The following is an 18988-nucleotide window of genomic DNA, read 5'->3' as shown; positions in this document are numbered from 1 at the left end:
TTACCTTTGCTATATTTGTTTGATGTTAAGGTTGTTGTACTTATCATGCCTTTCCACTACTTATTCACAAGGTTGGAAAAGCGGTAGGCGTAAGCGGGGCGGTTGGCCTTTGCCTAGTGCCTAGGCGGTGCCTAAGCACCCTAGGCGCGGCCTAGGCGGTAATATAGTTTTTACTCGAAGCATATTTGTGACTTTTATATGGGTGTTGATACTAATTTAGGGCATATGAATAAGGTAATTACCGGCTACTCCCACTGGAATATAACCCGCTTGACATATCTGTGCAGTATGTGGCATGATTTCTTTCTTGGGTAGGCAATTCCTTGCTTTCCCTGCCTAGACCTTCATTTATGCCCTAGGCGAGGCGTTTGGTCATTGCCTAGCGCCTAGGCGTGCCTAAGCGCCTCCTAGGCACTGCCTTTTCGAACAGAGCTTATGCATGACAACAACAGGAGTGGCCACCATTTTCCGCCGAGGTTATTTTCATCCCTCGGCTTGTACTCCCCCCGTCGTTCCATAATGTAGTGCATATAGATCCAGGCATGGACACTAGTTATCTTCTAATATTGACTTGTTGCTTGTACGTACATATGCTTGGCAAGAATCCACGCATCGACCCTTTTTGCGTATGGGGCAATGAGATATTGAAGAACAAGCATTGTCGGTGTCAAAAACGGCGGATCTCGGGTAGGGGGTCCCGAACTGTGTGTCTAGGCCGGATGGTAACAGGAGGCAAGGGACACGAAGTTTTACCCAGGTTCGGGCCCTCTCGATGGAGGTAAAACCCTACGTCCTGCTTGATTAATATTGATGATATGGGTAGTACAAGAGTAGATCTACCACGAGATCAGAGAGGCTAAACCCTAGAAGCTAGCCTATGGTATGATTGTTGATGTGTATGTTGTCCTATGGACTAAAACCCTCCGGTTTATATAGACACCGGATAGGGTTAGGGTTACATAGAGTCGGTTACAATGGTAGGAGATCTGAACATCCGTATCGCCAAGCTTGCCTTCCACGCCAAGGAAAGTCCCTTCCGGACATGGGACGGAGTCTTCAATCTTGTATCTTCATAGTCCAGGAGTCCGGCTGAAGGTATAGTTCGGCTATCCAAACACCCCCTAATCCAGGACTCCCTCAAGCATCAAGTGAGGAAACTGATAAGGATTATTAGCAAAAAGATACGAATGGTGGCTAGCAAATTATTTGTTTATGCTCTATCCAACACAACAGTGAGCTGTAGGATGGTAACTACCAACTCTGCAGCCTTCTCTTTTTACTGCCCATAATGAGTTGTTAGACAACAATGTCTGAATCTTTTTCGTTTCCAGTTGTTCCCGAAGCAGTTCACTTAAGATTACCTCGCAAAGAACATGATTGATGGACACTCAATGAAAGTTAAAGTATTTCATCCAGAGTACAATGAGCATCGAGAAGTCCTAATGAAGACAGTGAAGGATGGACGGGCAACCATCACAAGGGGTTGGCCTAGAGTCGTGCGCGCATTACTCATGGAGGAGGGCATAATATGGGCATTCCGCTTCACCTTCTTCAGCAACCAGAATGTCTTTCGCATCTCTCTTTACAGTCTTAGTACCACTGTGGTTCATCATTCTTTACTTGGTGCTTCTGTAGTTCTTCAGTATATGTACCTGTGCATCAAATTATGCATTCGTGGTTGAACCTATATTTGTAATAAACATGGTTGGATATGAAATAAGTGATTGTCTACTTTCAAATTCAAAACATGTGATTTTTAAATTAGGTATTACACTGCACACGGTTTGCGAAAGCGGAACGTCTACGATATACGTTGAGATCAGAAACGTTTCTAGGGTCTACTACGTGTGCGATCAATCTCCACTGCACACACGACTTTCTCTTGAAAACTATTTGCATTAGGCCACCTTGCGCAAACGTTTACCACATAAAAATTGTGTGTGATGGACAGCCTTTGCCACACAGTTTCTTCTACGCATCGTGTGTGATGCATTAAATAACGCAAACGATAAAATTATTAATATCGTGTGCAATGGGAACACTATCACAAATGATTTAATGGGAAAAATTGTGTGTGATGTACCTATGAACAAAAACGTTTTCCTTGGAGCGACTGTGTGGGATGTACATACGAACGAAAACGTTTAGCGGGGACTGACTGTGTGGGATGTACTTGCGACCGGAATCAATTTCGTCTGTATAATTGTGTTTTTAGCTCTATTGTACGTATTTCCGTATTTGAGCGCTCGCCGGTCGCACACGACCTCATTTTGCCCAGTGTGTGTGCCAGGAGGGCATATCCCCGATGGTTTCTGGGTCATGTGGGAAGGACCCCCCTATCGCCCACACTCACTTGGCGATGGTTCTAAATGCCGTCGCGGAAAGGGGTTAAAACCGTTTGTATAGCACCGACGCGTACCAGTGAGGGTGTTACACCTCAAAGGTGGCCCGAACCTGGGTAAAGATCCTTGCGCTTTCTGCTGGACCTGCTCTTTGCACTTTGTGCAATACCCCTGCCGAACCACAAAGAGGCTAAACTACCCCATAGATAGTCGTTCATGATACATCTCCAACGTATCTATAACTTTTGATTGTTTCATGTTGTTATATTATCATTCTTGGATGTTTTATATTCATTTTATAGCAATTTTATATCATTTTTGGGGACTAATCTATTGACATAGTGCCCAGTGCCAGTTGGTGTTTTTTGCTTGTTTTTTAGTTCGTAGAATATCCATATCAAACGGAGTCCAAACGCATAGTTTTCAATATAATCATTGATCACCAAGTCCTGAAATCTTTGGCTATTAGAGAGGCTCAATCTCTCGCAGATGATCTATATATTCCAAGGATTGTGGTTGCCTGAGATTGCAAGGTGGTAGTTGATACTATTAAGGCAGACAGTAGAGCTAATTTTGGTGTTCTAGTTAGAAATAGTTTCTAGAGCTAGAGATTTTGCGGTTTGTATCTTTAGCCATGAATTTAGAACCTCAAATGTCGAGGCTAATAGCCTTGCAATGTATGCTTTAACACTAGAGTTTGGCCGTCATATTTGGTTAGGCTAGCCCGACGAACTTGTATTCATCATTGTTAACATTGAGTCGCCGTAATAAAGCTTTGTGAGATTCTAAAAAAAATCTTCCCAGCCATCTTTTTATGTGTTTTGATTTTCTGGTTGTTGCCTGGGATTTCCTTTTTCCTTTCTTTTTTTTCTTTTTTTCTATTTTCTTTTATTTTTCTTTTTTTTTGCAGTTTTTCAAATGCATGAACTTTTTTCCAAATTCATGAACCTTTTTAAAATTTGGGATTTTTTTCTTAAATACGTGATTTTTCTAAAATTCAACTATTTTCTTCAAAGTCATGATTTTGTTTCTTGAATTCGTGATTTTTTCTAAATTCATGAACAATATTTTCAAAATTAATGAAACTTTTTTTAACGTAGATAACTTTTTCAAATTCATGATCTTTTTTCAAAATTGATGATTTTTTTAAGTTCGTGATTTTTTTCAATATTGATGAAATTTTGAAATCTGCTTTTTTTAGAAATCCATGAATTGCTTTCCAAAATCATGAACTATTTTTCGAAATTCATATTTTTAAAGTTTTGTGATCTTTTTTAAACCGATCAACTCTTTTTTATGTCACAACTTTTTAGTTTTGCGTTTTTTGTTGTAATTTTCAATTAATTTTTCAAAAAGTCAATGGTTGACTGGTCAACCGTCAGCGGGTCAACCATTGACCGAGGTTCGAGCATGCTAATGGGCCTCGGTCTGCGGGCTCTATGTATGGGCATCATCTAGCCAAGTGGCGCCTGAGGCACTTATGAGGAGGTCTCGCTATCAACCAGGCAACTAAACAACTAAGCGGCGGCCGCCGCCGGAATTTACCTTTAGCTCCGTTCCAGGCCGGATCCAACTACCCTAATCTCGGGCTGACAAAGGGGGATCACAGGGATCCTGCCCGGCCTTGCACTGTGGGTCAGCTAGGGTTCGCGGTGCTGAGATCGGATTGACAGCGATGGGGGACAGTTCAAGATCGCGGAACAAATAGGGGAAGGAGTTGGTGGAGGAGTTGCTGGCAAGGCTCACCCTACAGGAGGAGGAGGAAGATGATTTCATCTGGGAGGAAGAACTGTCGGATATGATGGAACCGGCGAAGTGGCTTGCGATTGCGCGGGTACATACGACAAGAACTTTCAGCCCCAACGCGCTATACAATGATATGAGGGCGGCCTGGAATCCTGGGAAACAGGTGGTATGGAGGAGGATCGAAGCAAACCTCTTCATAACGCAGTTTGGATGTTTAGGAGATTCGAAGAAGGCTGTGATCGATGGACCATGGCCGTTCAAGGAGCAGGCTTTAATCATGGAGGAGTATGATGGCTTCAGAAACCCTGATACTTTCAAGCTGGACAAGCTAGCGGTTTGGGCCCAGATCCATCGTCTCCCGGACAAGTTCTTGATTGAACCAGCAGTAAGAGGCCTGGCATCACGCATCGGGGAGGTAGAAGAGGTCCGGCTCAAGCTCCCAGCAGGCTTTTTTGGTGAGTTTGTGAGGGTAAAGGTGAAGATTGACATCATGCCAAGATCAAGCGTTTTGTCACTGGCAGAAAGGGGGAGGAGAGGATCAAATACCAGGTGAAATATGAAAACTTGCCTACCTTCTGTTACAATTTTGGGGAATTTGGCCATTGGCATGAGGAGTGTGGAGAAGGGGAGCATGATGAATCCAGTTTTGCATGGGGGGATTTTATCTTAGCTGACAATGTACGCTTCAGGCAGCCCAACCGTGGTAACTTTGCATCACAGCGAGGCAGAGGAGGAAATTGGACAAGGGGACGTGGGAGGGGCCGTGAACCCTTTGATCCAAGCCAGAGTTTGCGTTTTAATTCCCAGCAGAACCAGACACAGAACAGGGCGGCCCCGAAGGAGGGAGCAGAGGAAGATTTAGCAGCGGATACGGCCGCTGTGGGACTGAAGACGACAGAGGTGCTTCCGTCAAACAAACACACTTCTGTTGAAAATATGGTGAGTTCGTCGGAGACTAGTCTATCCAAAGGAGGGTCAGAGACCTCGCAATCACCGGTGGTCAGAGATAACCAGACTCTAGTTCCACCGCTCCCGCCTGTCTATGTGTCACCAAGAAAGGAGTATAAGAGGCCGAAGAAGGGGAGCAACGAAGCTGAAGCAGGAAGGACGTTGGAATTGGTTGGGGATAGAGAAGAGAATGCCACAAAAAACCATATGAATGCCTCATCGGCGGGCTCCTCCGAGGAGCGCCGCCGGGCGCAGTGAGTATCTTAAGCTGGAACTGTCGTGGTGCAGGCAAAGCTGCGACAGTTAGAGAGCTTCGCGATCTCGCGAGGAATTTTGCCCCTACCCTGCTTTGCGTCGTTGAAACACAAATAGAAAGGACTAGGGTAGAAAATTTAGCAGGAACAATTGGTTATGATAATAGCTATGCTGTAAGTAGTCAAGGGAGAAGTGGTAGGTTAGGAATTTTCTAGAATAATCCAATAAAGATTAAGATTCGCGGTTTTTCGGTGTATCATATTGATTGCTTAGTGGATGAACCGGGTGATGACCAATGGAGAATGACACTATTTTATGGAGAGGCACAAACACACTTACGCTACCAAGCATGGGATGTGTTGAAGGGAATAAGCATTTTGAGCGAGCTTCCGTGGGTGTGTGTTGGCGATTTCAATGAAGTCTTAAGTCCGGATGAACAAGTTGGAATAGGAGAACGTAGTAATGCTCAGATTCAAGGTTTCCGAGATGTTGTCGATGTTTGCATGTTGATGGATATTAGCTATCAAGGACCTTTCTGGACATACGAGAAAAAAGTGACGGGTGGGAGCTACACCCGTGTGCACCTAGACCGGGCTTCAGCCACTGCTGAACTGAATGAAAGGTACCCAGATGCATACGTGAAACACCTGACAGCAGCCACGTTAGATCACAGTCCTATCTTGTTAAATTTACAAGGGACAGTGCCGCTAAATCGTAAGAGAGATTTCAAATATGAGGTGATGTGGGAGACCCATGAGACATGGAAGGATACAATTACGGCGAGTTGGACAGCGAGGGACCCAGCTGTATGTATGGAGGAGCTGAGATCAAACAGTTGAAGCTGGAGCTGGAACGCCTGCGAGCCGATCCGAGTCGGACAGCACCAACTCATATAGAGCTGAAAATCAACGAAAAACTAGTTGAGTTGTACCATAGAGAAGAAATCATGTGGAGACAACGTGCTAGATTGGAGTGGCTCTCGGCGGGGGATAGAAACACACGTTTTTTCCATCTACGAGCAAGCCAACGACGGAAGAAGAATATGATAAAAGCACTAGCGACCACTGTGGGCACACATATAGAAGATCCAGAGGAGCTGAAGAGGATGGTAACTGAATTCTATAAGAATCTGTACACTTCAGTAGGCGTTGCTGATATGGATCGGGTACTTTAGACGGTCCCAGTCAAGGTTACTCCTCAAATGAACGCTATGCTCCTAGTGCCATACACAAATGAGGAAGTATAAACTGCTCTTTTCCAAATGTTCCCAACGAAGGCCCCTGGACCGGACGGTTTCTCAGCTCATTACTATCAAAGGCATTGGGATATTTGTGGTGAGGAAGTGACCAAAGCAGTTCTAAGGATTGTCAGAGGAGAGGAAGGAGTTGATTGTGTTAATGACACTGTCCTGATTCTTATACCTAAAGTTCTGAATCCGACCCAACTTTCTCAGTTCCGTCCCATCAGTTTGTTTAATGTCATTTATAAAATTGCGTCCAAGGTGGTGGCCAACAGGCTCAAAGTTATTCTTCCAGATATCATCTCTGAGGAACAATCGTCCTTCATACCAGGTCGGTTGATTACTGATAATATTATTTGCGCATATGAGTGTTTGCACTTTATGAAGAGAAACAGAGCTAAGTCCAACAGTTATTGTGCGTCGAAACTGGACATGATGAAAGCCTATGACCGATTGGAGTGGTCATACCTCCGAGCCATGATGGAGAAGTTAGGTTTTGCACATGCTTGGGTCGAAACAGTGATGTCTATGGTACAATCTGTATCCTTCTCGGTGTTGTTCAATGGTGTAAAATTAGAGAATTTTACACCTACATGTGGAATCTGGCAGGGAGATCCTATTTCCCCTTATCTTTTCTTGATTGCAGCAGAGGGCCTTTCGTGCCTTTTGAAATCTAGTTCTCAGTCGTCTGATTTTGAAGGGATCAAGGTGGCACCGACAACTCCATTTGTTAACCATCTCCTTTTTGCAGATGATAGCCTGTTGCTTTTTAAGTCAAGTGTTGAAGGGGCTACAAAGGTATCAAACCTACTGGATGTATATTGCATGGCTTCTGGGCAGAGGATTAATCATGAGAAATCATCCATATTCTTTAGCAAGGGGTGCAACCAAAGTTTGAGAGATAATATCAAGCAAGTTCTAAATGTTCAAAATGAATCTTTAAGTGACAGGTATTTGGGAATGACAACAGACGTTGGCCAGGCAAAGATGGGTGCCTTCAAATATCTGAGAGATAGAGTTTGGGAGAAGGTACGGGGATGGATGGAGAAACTATTGTTAGCTGCAGGGAAAGATGTCTTGATTAAGTCAGTTGCTCAGGCCATACCTGTTTATTCCAGGGCGTGCTTTCGATTACCTAGGGGCTTGTGTGACAACATCACATCTATCATTAGACAGTTTGGGTGGGTAAGTAAGCAGGGGAAGAGGAAGCCATGTTGGGTCACGTGGGACGTTATGACAAAACCAAAATATCTCGGTGGCATGGGTTTCAGGGACATAGAGATCTTCAACTTATCATTGCTTGCACGGCAGGCGTGGAGAATGCTTGAGGAGCCCAATTCCCTTAGTGCAAGAATTCTCAAAGCTGTCTACTTCCCACTCCATTCTTTCCTAGAAGCAGAACTTGGTGGCAAACCATCTCAGATATGGCGCGCTATAATCAATGGCAGGGATATATTGAAGCAGGGTATCGTTAGACGCATTGGGAATGGAGCCACAACAAGCATATGGGAGACCAATTGGTTGCCTCGGGTTGGACCAATGCGGCCGATCACCTCACTAGTTACAAATCCTCCTGTGATGGTTTCTGAGCTGATCGATAACACAACAGCATCCTGGAAGGAAGATTTGATACGGGCCACGTTCTTACCTTTTGACGCAGACACCATCCTATCGATACCCTTGTGTATGAGGGCGGTAGATGATTTTTGGGCATGGTCCAGCGAGAGAAATGGCCATTTCTCAGTGAAGTCGGCTTATCATATGATCATGAACACAAAGGAGCACAGAGAGAACTGGATGTATGTTAATGCAGGAAATTTAGCATCGAGCGCGACGCGAAAGGCATGGACAGATCTCTGGCACATAAGGGTCCCATCCAAGCTAAAAGTTTTCTTGTGGCGCCTGGTGCGACACTCGATGCCAACAGCGGACATTTTACATCATCGCCACATGTCGGATACACACTTGTGTAATTTGTGCGGATGCAAGGACTCATGGAGGCATGCCCTGCTGGAATGTACCATGTCGAGATGCATTTGGGCCCTTGTTGATGAGGCTTTGATAGATAAGGTAAGCCAAAACCAGGAGATCGATGCAAAAAACTGGCTGTTCTCGATGCTTGATGAGCTACCAGAGAAGGATTTTGTCTTGCTGGTTGTCACGCTCTGGGCTGTTTGGCGAGCAAGGAGGAAAGCGATTTATGAGGATATCTTCCACAGTCCTATGGAAACAAATTTGTTCATCCAATCTTACTTATCCGATATTTATGCCCTGGACAAGTCAAGCAACAACACAAGGGGTCAACCTATGGTCCGCCCTACGTGTTGGATTTCGCCTCCTGACGGTTTCTTAAAGATCAATGTTGATGTTGCGATTGCATGGGGCCGAGGAGTTGCAGCAGCTATTTGCCGCAACAGAGAGGGAGTTTTTCAGGGGGCATCCGCCATTGTCCTCAGGAACATATCTGATCCTCCTACGATTGAAGCTTTAGCTATTCGGGAGGCACTAGCACTTGCCAAGGATCTCAATATCCCGAGCATACATGTTGCATCGGATTGCAAAGTGGTGGTGGACGACATCAAGCAGAAGCATTTGGCAAGCCATGGAGCAATTTTACATGAAATAATTGATCATAGTCATTCTTTCCAGAGTTGTAATTTTGTTCATGAATTTAGGAGCTCGAATTTCGAGGCTCACAATTTAGCAAAGCATGTTTTACATTTGGGGGTGAGCCGCCATGTTTGGTTAGGACACCCTGGTGACCTTTCTTTCGTACCTGTAAACTTGAGCTCGGGTTAAATAAAGTTGCGCGAGATTGTCTAAAAAAAACTAAACAACTAAGCTATTTTTATCTGATTCCCGAAAAAAGCTTTTTTTTTATCTGTAGCGGTCTTGGACCAGTTTTTTTGTAGCTTTTCCCATAGAATCTCCCCAGTTTTCTGTCGTCCCCATTCGTTTGAAGGAAGCCCCTATATCTTGCATTTAGCAAGACAGAGGGGATCCTTGCTGAAGGGGTGTCGCAAGTTGCGCCGGTCCAGGTGCGTGGAAAATAACAACTTTGTTTTTTTAATTATGTTTTTTTGCTTTTTTTAGTTCTGTTTATACTTCCAAATATTCAAAAATAAATTTATTATAAAAAACAATCTACATAAACATTTGCAAAATATTGACAAAGCATTTGAAAAATCCTAAATGTGTATAAAAAATTATCATGTATATGAAAAATGTATACAAAAAATGTGTATGAAAAAACAGAACATGTATTTAAAAAAATATAATCAAGCATTTGAAAAAATGTTGAACAAGTGTTTGAAAAATGTTAAGCAAGCATTTGGAAAATGTTAAATGTGTATAGAAAAAGTGTTGACCATGTATTAAAAAAATGATGAAAGAAATTTCATCATGTATATAAAAATGCTAATCAAGCATTTGAAAAAAATGTTGAACAAGTATTTGAAAGATATTAAATGTGTATAGAAAAAATGTTGATCATGTATGAAAAAAATGATGATTTTTTATCATGCATGTAAAAATGTTAATCAAGCATTTAAAAAAATGTTGAACAAGTAATTGAAAAATGGTAATCAAGCATGTTAAAAATGATAAATGTGTTTAGAAAAAATACCGACCATGTGTTCAAAAAATATTAATATTGCATTAAAAATATTAATCAAGCATTTGAAAAATGTTAAATGTAAATAGAAAAAATGTTGACCATGTATTAGAAAAATGTTGGTCTTGTATTTGAAAAAAATATATTAATGAAGCATTTGAAATTTTTTAAAGTGTGTATAGGAAAAATGTTGACCATTTATTAAAATATATTAATCTTGCGCTTAAACAATGTTAGTCAAGCATTTAAAAAATGTGTATAGAAAAAATGTTGACTATGTAATAAAAATGTTATATTTGTATCAGAAAAATGTTAAACGTGTATTCAAAAAATGTTGTTGACATATACAATAATGTAGAATGAAAACCAAAAGACACAAAGAAAAGCAAAAAAATAAAATAGAAAAAGAAACTAAATAAACCAAAGAAATATGAAAATGAAAAATAAAACCGAAGAAACAAATGCAAAAAGAATGGGGAAAAGGAGAAGAAAAAAGAAAAGAAACAAAAGAAAAAGAAACCGACGGAAACCGAATAAAACAGAAGAAATGGAGAAAGAAAGGGAAAAAAGCATTGAAAACCAAGAAAGATACAAAAACCGAGGTTTTTTTTAAAGAAATGTGTAAAAGCCGGCTCTCTTCCTTCTAGTAGGCCGCGCCCGATGAATTGTACCGGAACTCGAAGTCAGCGTAGTGGCTAACAGTGACGCGATGCAACGATGATACATCACTCGTGTCGTTTGAACCCCTATAATTGAAGTCACCAAAATAATCGGGCCTTCATTGCATAACTGATATAGACAACAAAACAAGCTCTGTGCGGTACAACCGTACAAGTAGCCAGCCTAGATTGAAGCAAAGTGCAAATTTATTCATTTCAACTCACTGGAAATCGCAACGAAGATACACACACCCTGATAGCATATAGATGAATCAAAGAGCATAACAAGAAAATCTGCCCTATCGAACGTGAAGGATAACTAAATAAGTAATAATAATAATTCAAACCAATGAATGGGATTATAAATAAATAGTATGTTTGTGGCTGTGGGTCCATTCATGCATCGGCAGAGCGTCCACAAATTTGCCATTGTTTGCACGCGCATGGATCACTGGATCACTCGTCGGAGAGCTTGTCGAGCAGCATCCTCATGACCTTCACCTGCACCTGCAAATCCTCGATGTGGCTCGCCGCATCCTGGAACAGCTCGCCGAGCCCGGGCGGCTCGCGGCAGCAGGGCACCAGCCTCCTCAGCTCCCTCACTTGCTTCACCAGTACCCTAGAATCTTCTTCAAGCAAATGCTTCTCGCCCGCCTCCGGCACCGCCTTGCTCCTGCTACTCCCGTTCATCCTCTTCTCGGCCCAGCTCGACCCCCTCCTCCGGTCGTCGGCCACAGCAAGGAGAGAAAAGAGGCCGAAGAAGAGATGACTAGTCTTCAACGAAAGCTCGCATGCATCGTTCGCGCAGGGCAATGCGTGCACGCATATATAGCCGCAATCTTTGTTGTTTCTGCGTTATGCTTTGATAGGGATGTATCGGGGAGAACATGCGCCTGCCGATACGCGCAGCAATCATGTGTGTGTTCATGCGCAGCACTCCCCCATATGCGAATGTCCGAAGCGTCGCCACGAACCACCTACACAGAGATAGGGGCGCGGCGTATTCTAATGGCACCGTTCCTGCGGTTGGCGAGACACGGCCGCTACGTCACCGCAGCGCGCCAGGTTCTCTATTGCGGGTTTGCGGCGCGGCGCGCGCTCGCCGGCTGGCTTGACGGGGAGCTTAGCTTGCATGCGCTGTGTGGTCGGCAGATGTTCGTATCGTATGCATCTGCATATGGTAGGCGCCATCTATTGTATGCATATGGTAGGCGCCATCTTTTTCAGAGAGAAGAGAGATCAGTGAGTAGATAGAGCATGCGTGCATGGGTGTAGGCTTGTGGCTATAGGTAGCTCGCTAGCTTATTTTGTTTGTGGTTGCACCGAGCACATGCACCCACATGATGCCGCCCAACAAACTGATCACCAGCTATGCCTGCGAATGAATGCGTGCGTAGTGTCAACTAATCGCGCAGCTTCCATGCCCTTTTATCACTACAACACCCTGGATTATTCCCTCGACACGACTCCACCTCTGTTCCTTGCTTGCACCGATCGAGCAACCTATATTTTTTGGGCACGTTAGGAAAACTTTTCATAGACTCCTAATCACCGACGTTAAGTAAGTAGTAGGATATATGCAGACTCCTCCAGATCAGAATGCATGCGGTCCATTTTAGCTAGCTAGCTAGCTAGCTTGCAGGTCCCCCTTTGCACCGAGAGTACAGAGAGCGGATCAGCTTGTCACGGGGTAAATTGCTAACGATCGATGTAACTAAAATGATCAGCACAGCAAAATCAAACATCGGCAAAGATATAAGGGGTGTCATTCATACTTCATACCGATATACTACAGAGTTTCAATGCACGATGCTCCTAGCTTGTGCGAGAGATCGAGAGCCTGTGCTTCCCTACAAGAAACCATGACCAAGTGGCTCATCATTATGGTCCAATCACCCCCCCCCCCCCTTATACACACATGCGCGTGCAAACTTTTTAATGTGTATGTAAAACAATTAAAAATGCATCCAAGTTATATAATACCTAGATTCTGACTGCTAGGATAAGGATGCGGCGGCCGGGTTGGTGATCATGCATCTGCTTCAAACGAAACGCATAGTTTAGTCAGAGCTCAGTTATAGGAGCCATCAATTAACAAGCTATTGTAGCTTTGCATCATGCCCCCACGTGCATCAATGGCGGCAAACTACAAAAGTGAGCGCTGGAGTGGCCCGCATGTATGTTTCTCCAGCGAAAGCAGTTCGTTAAGTGTGCAGACAGGGGAGCATTAGGCCGGCCTAACCATTATTAGGTGAATTATTGGGGTGGACATAATCAGAATCCATAGGTCTTGAAGAAAATCGACGCTCTCATAAGAGGCTTCTTTTGGACTACCGAGGAAACCTGCTTATTGCTTGAAAGACTGTTTCCAAACCGGAAAAATGCGATGGTTTTGGCAAAAAAAACTTGCATACACAAAATAACTTCATGCTTATGAAATTCGCTATAAAATCACTACTATCCTCACCCACCTGTTGGCTTGATTGGTTTAATTGACAACACCCTAACCCTTTTGTACCCCACACTTCCAATACCTCTTTCATTTGCAAGAACAAAGGAGTTACTGACACGGTGGAAAGATCGTTGTTCCTATCTCAAGCGCTTCTACCCAGCCGCCGTCAGGGTTTCTTCTGCCTCCCGCCGGCACCGACGCCGGTCTGCCTCGTCTCATGTGGCCTTAGGGCCATGGAGGCATGGTGGATTTCGGCCTTTGCCGGCCGGAGAGCTTCGTTTTTGGATGCTTTTCCGAGTCATGTTCAAAGAGACGAAGCACCGGAGGCTCTCTAAAGATGGAATTAGATTCTCCCCGCCTAGCTCCCGTTCCGGTGGTGCTGCTAGCGTCATCGGAGGGCGCGTAGAGGTTTGTCTCTGGCGTATCTCGCAGGATTCGATTGGTGTTTGTCTTCGATGGATCCACGTGGATCTGATATTTTTTTTTTGTCTGTGTTTGTGTATCTACAGGATGGATCCTTCTAATTTAAGCATCTCTTCAACTGCGGCAGTTACTTTCTGGTGCGCTGGTTAGCACGACGACTTCCCGACTGTCTACTTCAACAAGTTTTGCCCGGCTACCGTGAGGGAGAGGCGATGAGAGCGGTGCACCTTCAGCTCGCTTCAGTGCTTATAGTCGTCGCTAGGTGGTCTATGGATCTGAATGTAATTTTTATTATTTCTGCTATTTGTTGCACTATCATGATTGATGATGAATAGATTGAAAGTTGTACAACAAAAAAAGATATTGGGGAGAGAGGATTTTTGGAGCCCAGGTGCATTAGAAGACTTATTTTAAATAGTTAAAATTCACATTTAAATTTTAAAAAAATTGAAAAGAATTCTACATGATCATATGGATGTATATTACACATGTGTAAAGTTTGGGGATAAAATAAGTAAACATTCTGAAAAGAATTTTTTGAAAGTTCAAAATACTATTTTGTCACTACTCAAAATATAGGGTTCCCTTGGAGCTCATCCCCCAATATGACTTTTTGATACTTTGGAGTCTTGCAAACACTCCATAGTATCTCGTCAGGCAAAACCACCAAAAGCCATCACTCCATAATATCTCCTTTGTTCTTACACATAATGGATCATGCACCTACTTTTAGCTCGATATTGGGTTAATCCTCTCACCCCTCGCAAATACCTATCGTAACCTTTATATCATTCTATTGGGCGGCTTGTTATAGTGGCAAACATTTTGCATTTTTGGTTTAGAATCTAATCTGCGAAACCACCTAACTATCGGGGTCTTATCCTGGAAGTGCCACCGATGTACAATAATTTGTTTGGTAAGGGCAAACGCACTGCAGATCAAAATGGTAAGGCGAAGACACCACGAGTTTACCTAGGTTCAGGCCCTTGATAGCCTGCAAGTGCACAAGGTTTAATTGTAGCCTTTTTGAAGTAAGAGTATAGATCCCACAGGGAGCACATGAATCAGGCTTTTGCCCCATATGAAGAATTATGTAGCTTTGTGCCTGCAGATAATTGTAGACTTGAAGCAGAGTGAGGGCGGAAACAATAAAATTAAAAGGCGTTCCGAGGGATTCTGGAAACCCCATTGGTATGTTTCTAGTACTACTATACATGAGCATAGCATGAGTCGGATACTTGAGCCACTGTTGACGATTATGACGGGCAGAGCCAGGTAGAAAACACATTCTACTCGTGGTAGACTTCGTGCCACACACGTCACTATCATAGTCTCCCCCTGAGGGTTAAAACTCATGATAATTAAGGGTTTCCCCGTGACGCGGTCTTAGTAAGGGTTCTCCGTGATCCTCGGTCACTTGTAAAGGTTAGGAGCAGTAGGCTTGTACTGTCACCTCGAATTACCTCCACGTCCTAAACCCATGCAAAGAGAGTGATATACTTCATGGCCAATAAAGGCAGAAATGCTGAGTGGGGCCCCTTCATAACATTCACGAAGTTATTAAACAAAGCATTCAACATGTTATCTCATATCCGCAATAGACGTGTGAGATCCTACACAATACCAAGGTTCATCCATATCCCCGAGAACTAGGGGTCTACTCACACATAAGAACAACAATCATCATGGAGTTGATAATGGAATACATGGGGGAATGATTCAACCGATACACCGAAGGATCCACTAGGGTTCTTGATGTTGCAGATGATAAGGATGTGGATGATGATGATCAAGGTGGTGATGATGTGGATGTTGATGATGATGCCATTCCTCGCGCGGTGAGAGGAATCCCCCTCTTCTCCTAGTTGATCCTCCCTTCGGATGGGCTTCAGAGGCTAGGGCTCTGCCTTCTAGATGAGTTTCTGGTGTCTCTGTTCGCCCCTTCACGATCTGTTTCGACGGAGTGAAAATAGCTGATCCCACGGAGGCGGCGGCGCGCCAAACAACCGCTCATGCGAGCGCATGCGGTCGCATGGAATGTCGTCGTTCGCTCTAGAAGTGCGGCGGTGGTTGTTTCTTTGGCCTTCTTGCTTGATTCCTTTATGGAAAGTGTCTATCACCTTTAATTCGTGATTCCGCTGCCATTTTTGGGTGATTTCTCCATTAAATGAATATTGCTCCAAATGACGTCACCTGAAGGATTATCATCAAAAAGGAGTGCACGAATGCGGTAAAATTCCACAAAGCCCAGCTTGTAGGTATAGAATATAAAGAAAAAACATCACGTAAATTGGACTCATCAATTCCCCCAAGCTTAAATCTTGCTCGTCCCTAAGCAAGTACCGTGCCTTGTAAAGAACGAGGTTCCCCTTGTGTTTATAAGGTACATGTCAGGGGTGTCGTGCGACATATGCCAAAGGATGGCTTATCATGGAGGGGGCTAATAAGACGTCGCTGGTGCCAGGAAACGGGATGAGGCGTAGACATGCACGCTGGAGAATCTTACCTAGGTTCGGGGCTCTCCTAGGAGATAACACCCCTAGTCCTGCTCTGCGGGGTCTCCGCATGATCACTAACTCGACAAGAGTGGCTACAAGGTGCTTCTTGAGCTGTTTTTCTAGAGGAGGAAGAAGAACAAGGCTAGCCTTAGCTCCCTCTCTATGTGTGTATGTGCCTAAGAATCTGAACCCTTTACATGGGTGCCCTGGGGGGTTATATAGGCCTACCCCCAGGGGTACAATGGTAACTCGGTCGAGTGTGGGTCTAGGCCGTCAGTGTCTCCTGTGGTCGGCTTCTCCGCTGGCAGTTGGGGCCCACCGACTAGTGGGCCCCGCCGGCTGTCTTGTACTTGGCCGACAGGCCGCGCCCGCCGTTTGCGGACCTTGCTGGCGGCTCATTACTCTAGCCGTGCTTCTAATGATGCTTACTTGGTCGGGGGAGGCGTGGCTACAGTCCCGCCGCCTGGTGGCTGTTCAGTGTAGCCACTCCTCATTTCTTCCGGCTGACGGTGCACAAACTCCTTTAAGAAGGGGAGGGCTGCTTGCTGGAAGCCGGTCTCCCCTTAGCCGGCTAGCTGATCTTGCTGCCTTCTGGCTTTCCATGGGCTGGTAGGACCCGCCGCTTGAGGGCCGTACCGACAGCCCGTCATGGGAGCTGGGTCCTTCCTGTCTTGGGTGATGTCATGGGCGGAGGGGCTATAGTGCCACGCCGTGCGGGAGATCGCCAGCCGGTATGGCGCACTGTAGCCACGACCCTCCCTGGATTTGAGGGTGGTAGGCTTCTCTGTAGCCACACCTCGTCTTATCGCATTCACGGTGGCTCATACTTTGAGGGGATTTGAGGCCGCCTGCTAGAAGCTGGCCCCCCTCTAGGGGCCGCTGTAGGTGTCAAAACCGGCGGATCTCGGGTAGGGGGTCCCGAACTATGCATCTAGGCCGGATGGTAACAGGAGGCAAGGGACACGAAGTTTTACCCAGGTTCGGGCCCTCTTGATGGAGGTAAAACCCTACGTCCTGCTTGATTAATATTGATGATATGGGTGTTACAAGAGTAGATCTACCACGAGATCAGAGAGGCTAAACCCTAGAAGCTAGCCTACGGTATGATTGTATGTTGTCCTACGGACTAAAATCCTTCGGTTTATATAGACACCGAAGAAGGTTAGGGTTACACAAGGTCGGTTACAAAGGAGGAGATATCCATATACGTATTGCCTAGCTTGCCTTCGACGCCAAGTAGAGTCCCATCCGGACACGAGACGAAGTCTTCAATCTTGTATCTTCATAGTCTAACAGTCCGGCCAATGGAGATAGTCCGGCTGTCCGGAGACCCCCTAATCCAGGACTCCCACAGTAGCCCCCGAACCAGGCTTCAATGACGACGAGTCCGGCACACAGTATTATCTTCGGCATTGCAAGGCGGGTTCCTCTTCAAATTCTATGTACCTGTCGAAATAATGTCCGTTTCCTTGTGATGGTTTGTACTTCTTGGCTTCTACGCCCAATAATGGCTACTTTCCACGTGTCGAGTGAATGTGGAGAGCCAGGGTGTTTTCACATTTACCCCCTAGCTATGTAAATGAGCCGTCTATTTAAAAAGACGAGGATTCATATCCAAATCACATCATCCTCCCTTGCCGAGTCTTCATCAGAGCGTACCCGACAGAGATCCATTCCACCATGGCCGGTCGACACAGCTCCTCCTCTCGCACCCCTAGTTCCAAGCCTGGAGATTGGGAGAGATGTTCCATCCCGCACAGCAAATTGGTGATGCTTCAGTCCAAGGGATTTCTTCCCCCTGCGTACCTGGTCCCGGTTCGAGTCGGGCTTGCCACTTATAATGGCGGAGAGCAAGTGGAGAGCCGTCCCAATCCCTCCAAGGGAGAGCGGGTATGCCTTGTCCCTTATCTGGTAAGAGGGATTGGATTCCCAATCCATTCGTTTCTCCGAGGGCTTCTGGAGTTCTATGGCCTCCAGCTGCACAACCTCACGCCTGCCTCCCTGCTGCATATCGCGGGATTCGTAGCCCTTTGCGAGTTATTTTTGGGCTGTGAGGCTCATTTCGCTCCGTGGAAGAAGCTGTTCTGCCTGGTGCCCCGTTCTAAGAAGGGATCAATATATCAAGTGGGCGGAGCCGAAGTGTGGCGTATCACTGGGACCGGATACCTATCCGGGACCCCGAAGAAGACGTCCGAAGACTAGCCTTCAGAATGGTTTTATATAGAAGATGTCCCCCTTCCGGACCCTATTCGGATCGGCCTTCCTGAGTTTGACAACGCCCCTTTGAAGAAGCGCCAGAGCTGGCGTCCACGGAGCCCCCTGGAGGAAAACGACCGAGCCATTCTTTATCTGATGAGCCGGATAAGCTCTTTAGCTCGATCCGGATTGACCATGATCGAGGTCATGGCTATATGCATTATGCGGGGGGTGCAGCCGCTCCAGTATAGAGGCCACCCCATGTGGGATTTCAATGGGGAGGATGACGCCACCCGCCACGGCCGCAAAGGGCCGGGATCGGCTGCTGATCTAATAAAGATCTTGTCCACTTTGTACAAGGGAGAAGAGGAGGAATTCCTCCGTGTCAACCCGCAGGGCGGATTCTCCTTGTACAATCCTCCGAGCTGGGTAAGCGGAGATTTTTCTCGCCCATCCGTTTCGTATTCCCGTAGTTTAAGTATTCATTCTAGCGATTTCATCGCAGGAGCTGCGCCAGGCAGTAAAGGAGATAAACAGCCCTCCTCCGCAGCCCGAGGACCCTGGGCGGTCCCTTGACCCGGCCTCCCAGGAGGATCCGGACATATCCGTGGAGCTG

The sequence above is a fragment of the Triticum urartu genome, chromosome 4 (genome assembly GCF_003073215.2).
Source record: "Triticum urartu cultivar G1812 chromosome 4, Tu2.1, whole genome shotgun sequence".
In the NCBI taxonomy this organism is placed as follows: Eukaryota; Viridiplantae; Streptophyta; class Magnoliopsida; order Poales; family Poaceae; genus Triticum; species Triticum urartu.
The sequence above is the reverse complement of the archived record's forward strand: the minus strand, read 5'-3'. Positions refer to the sequence as shown.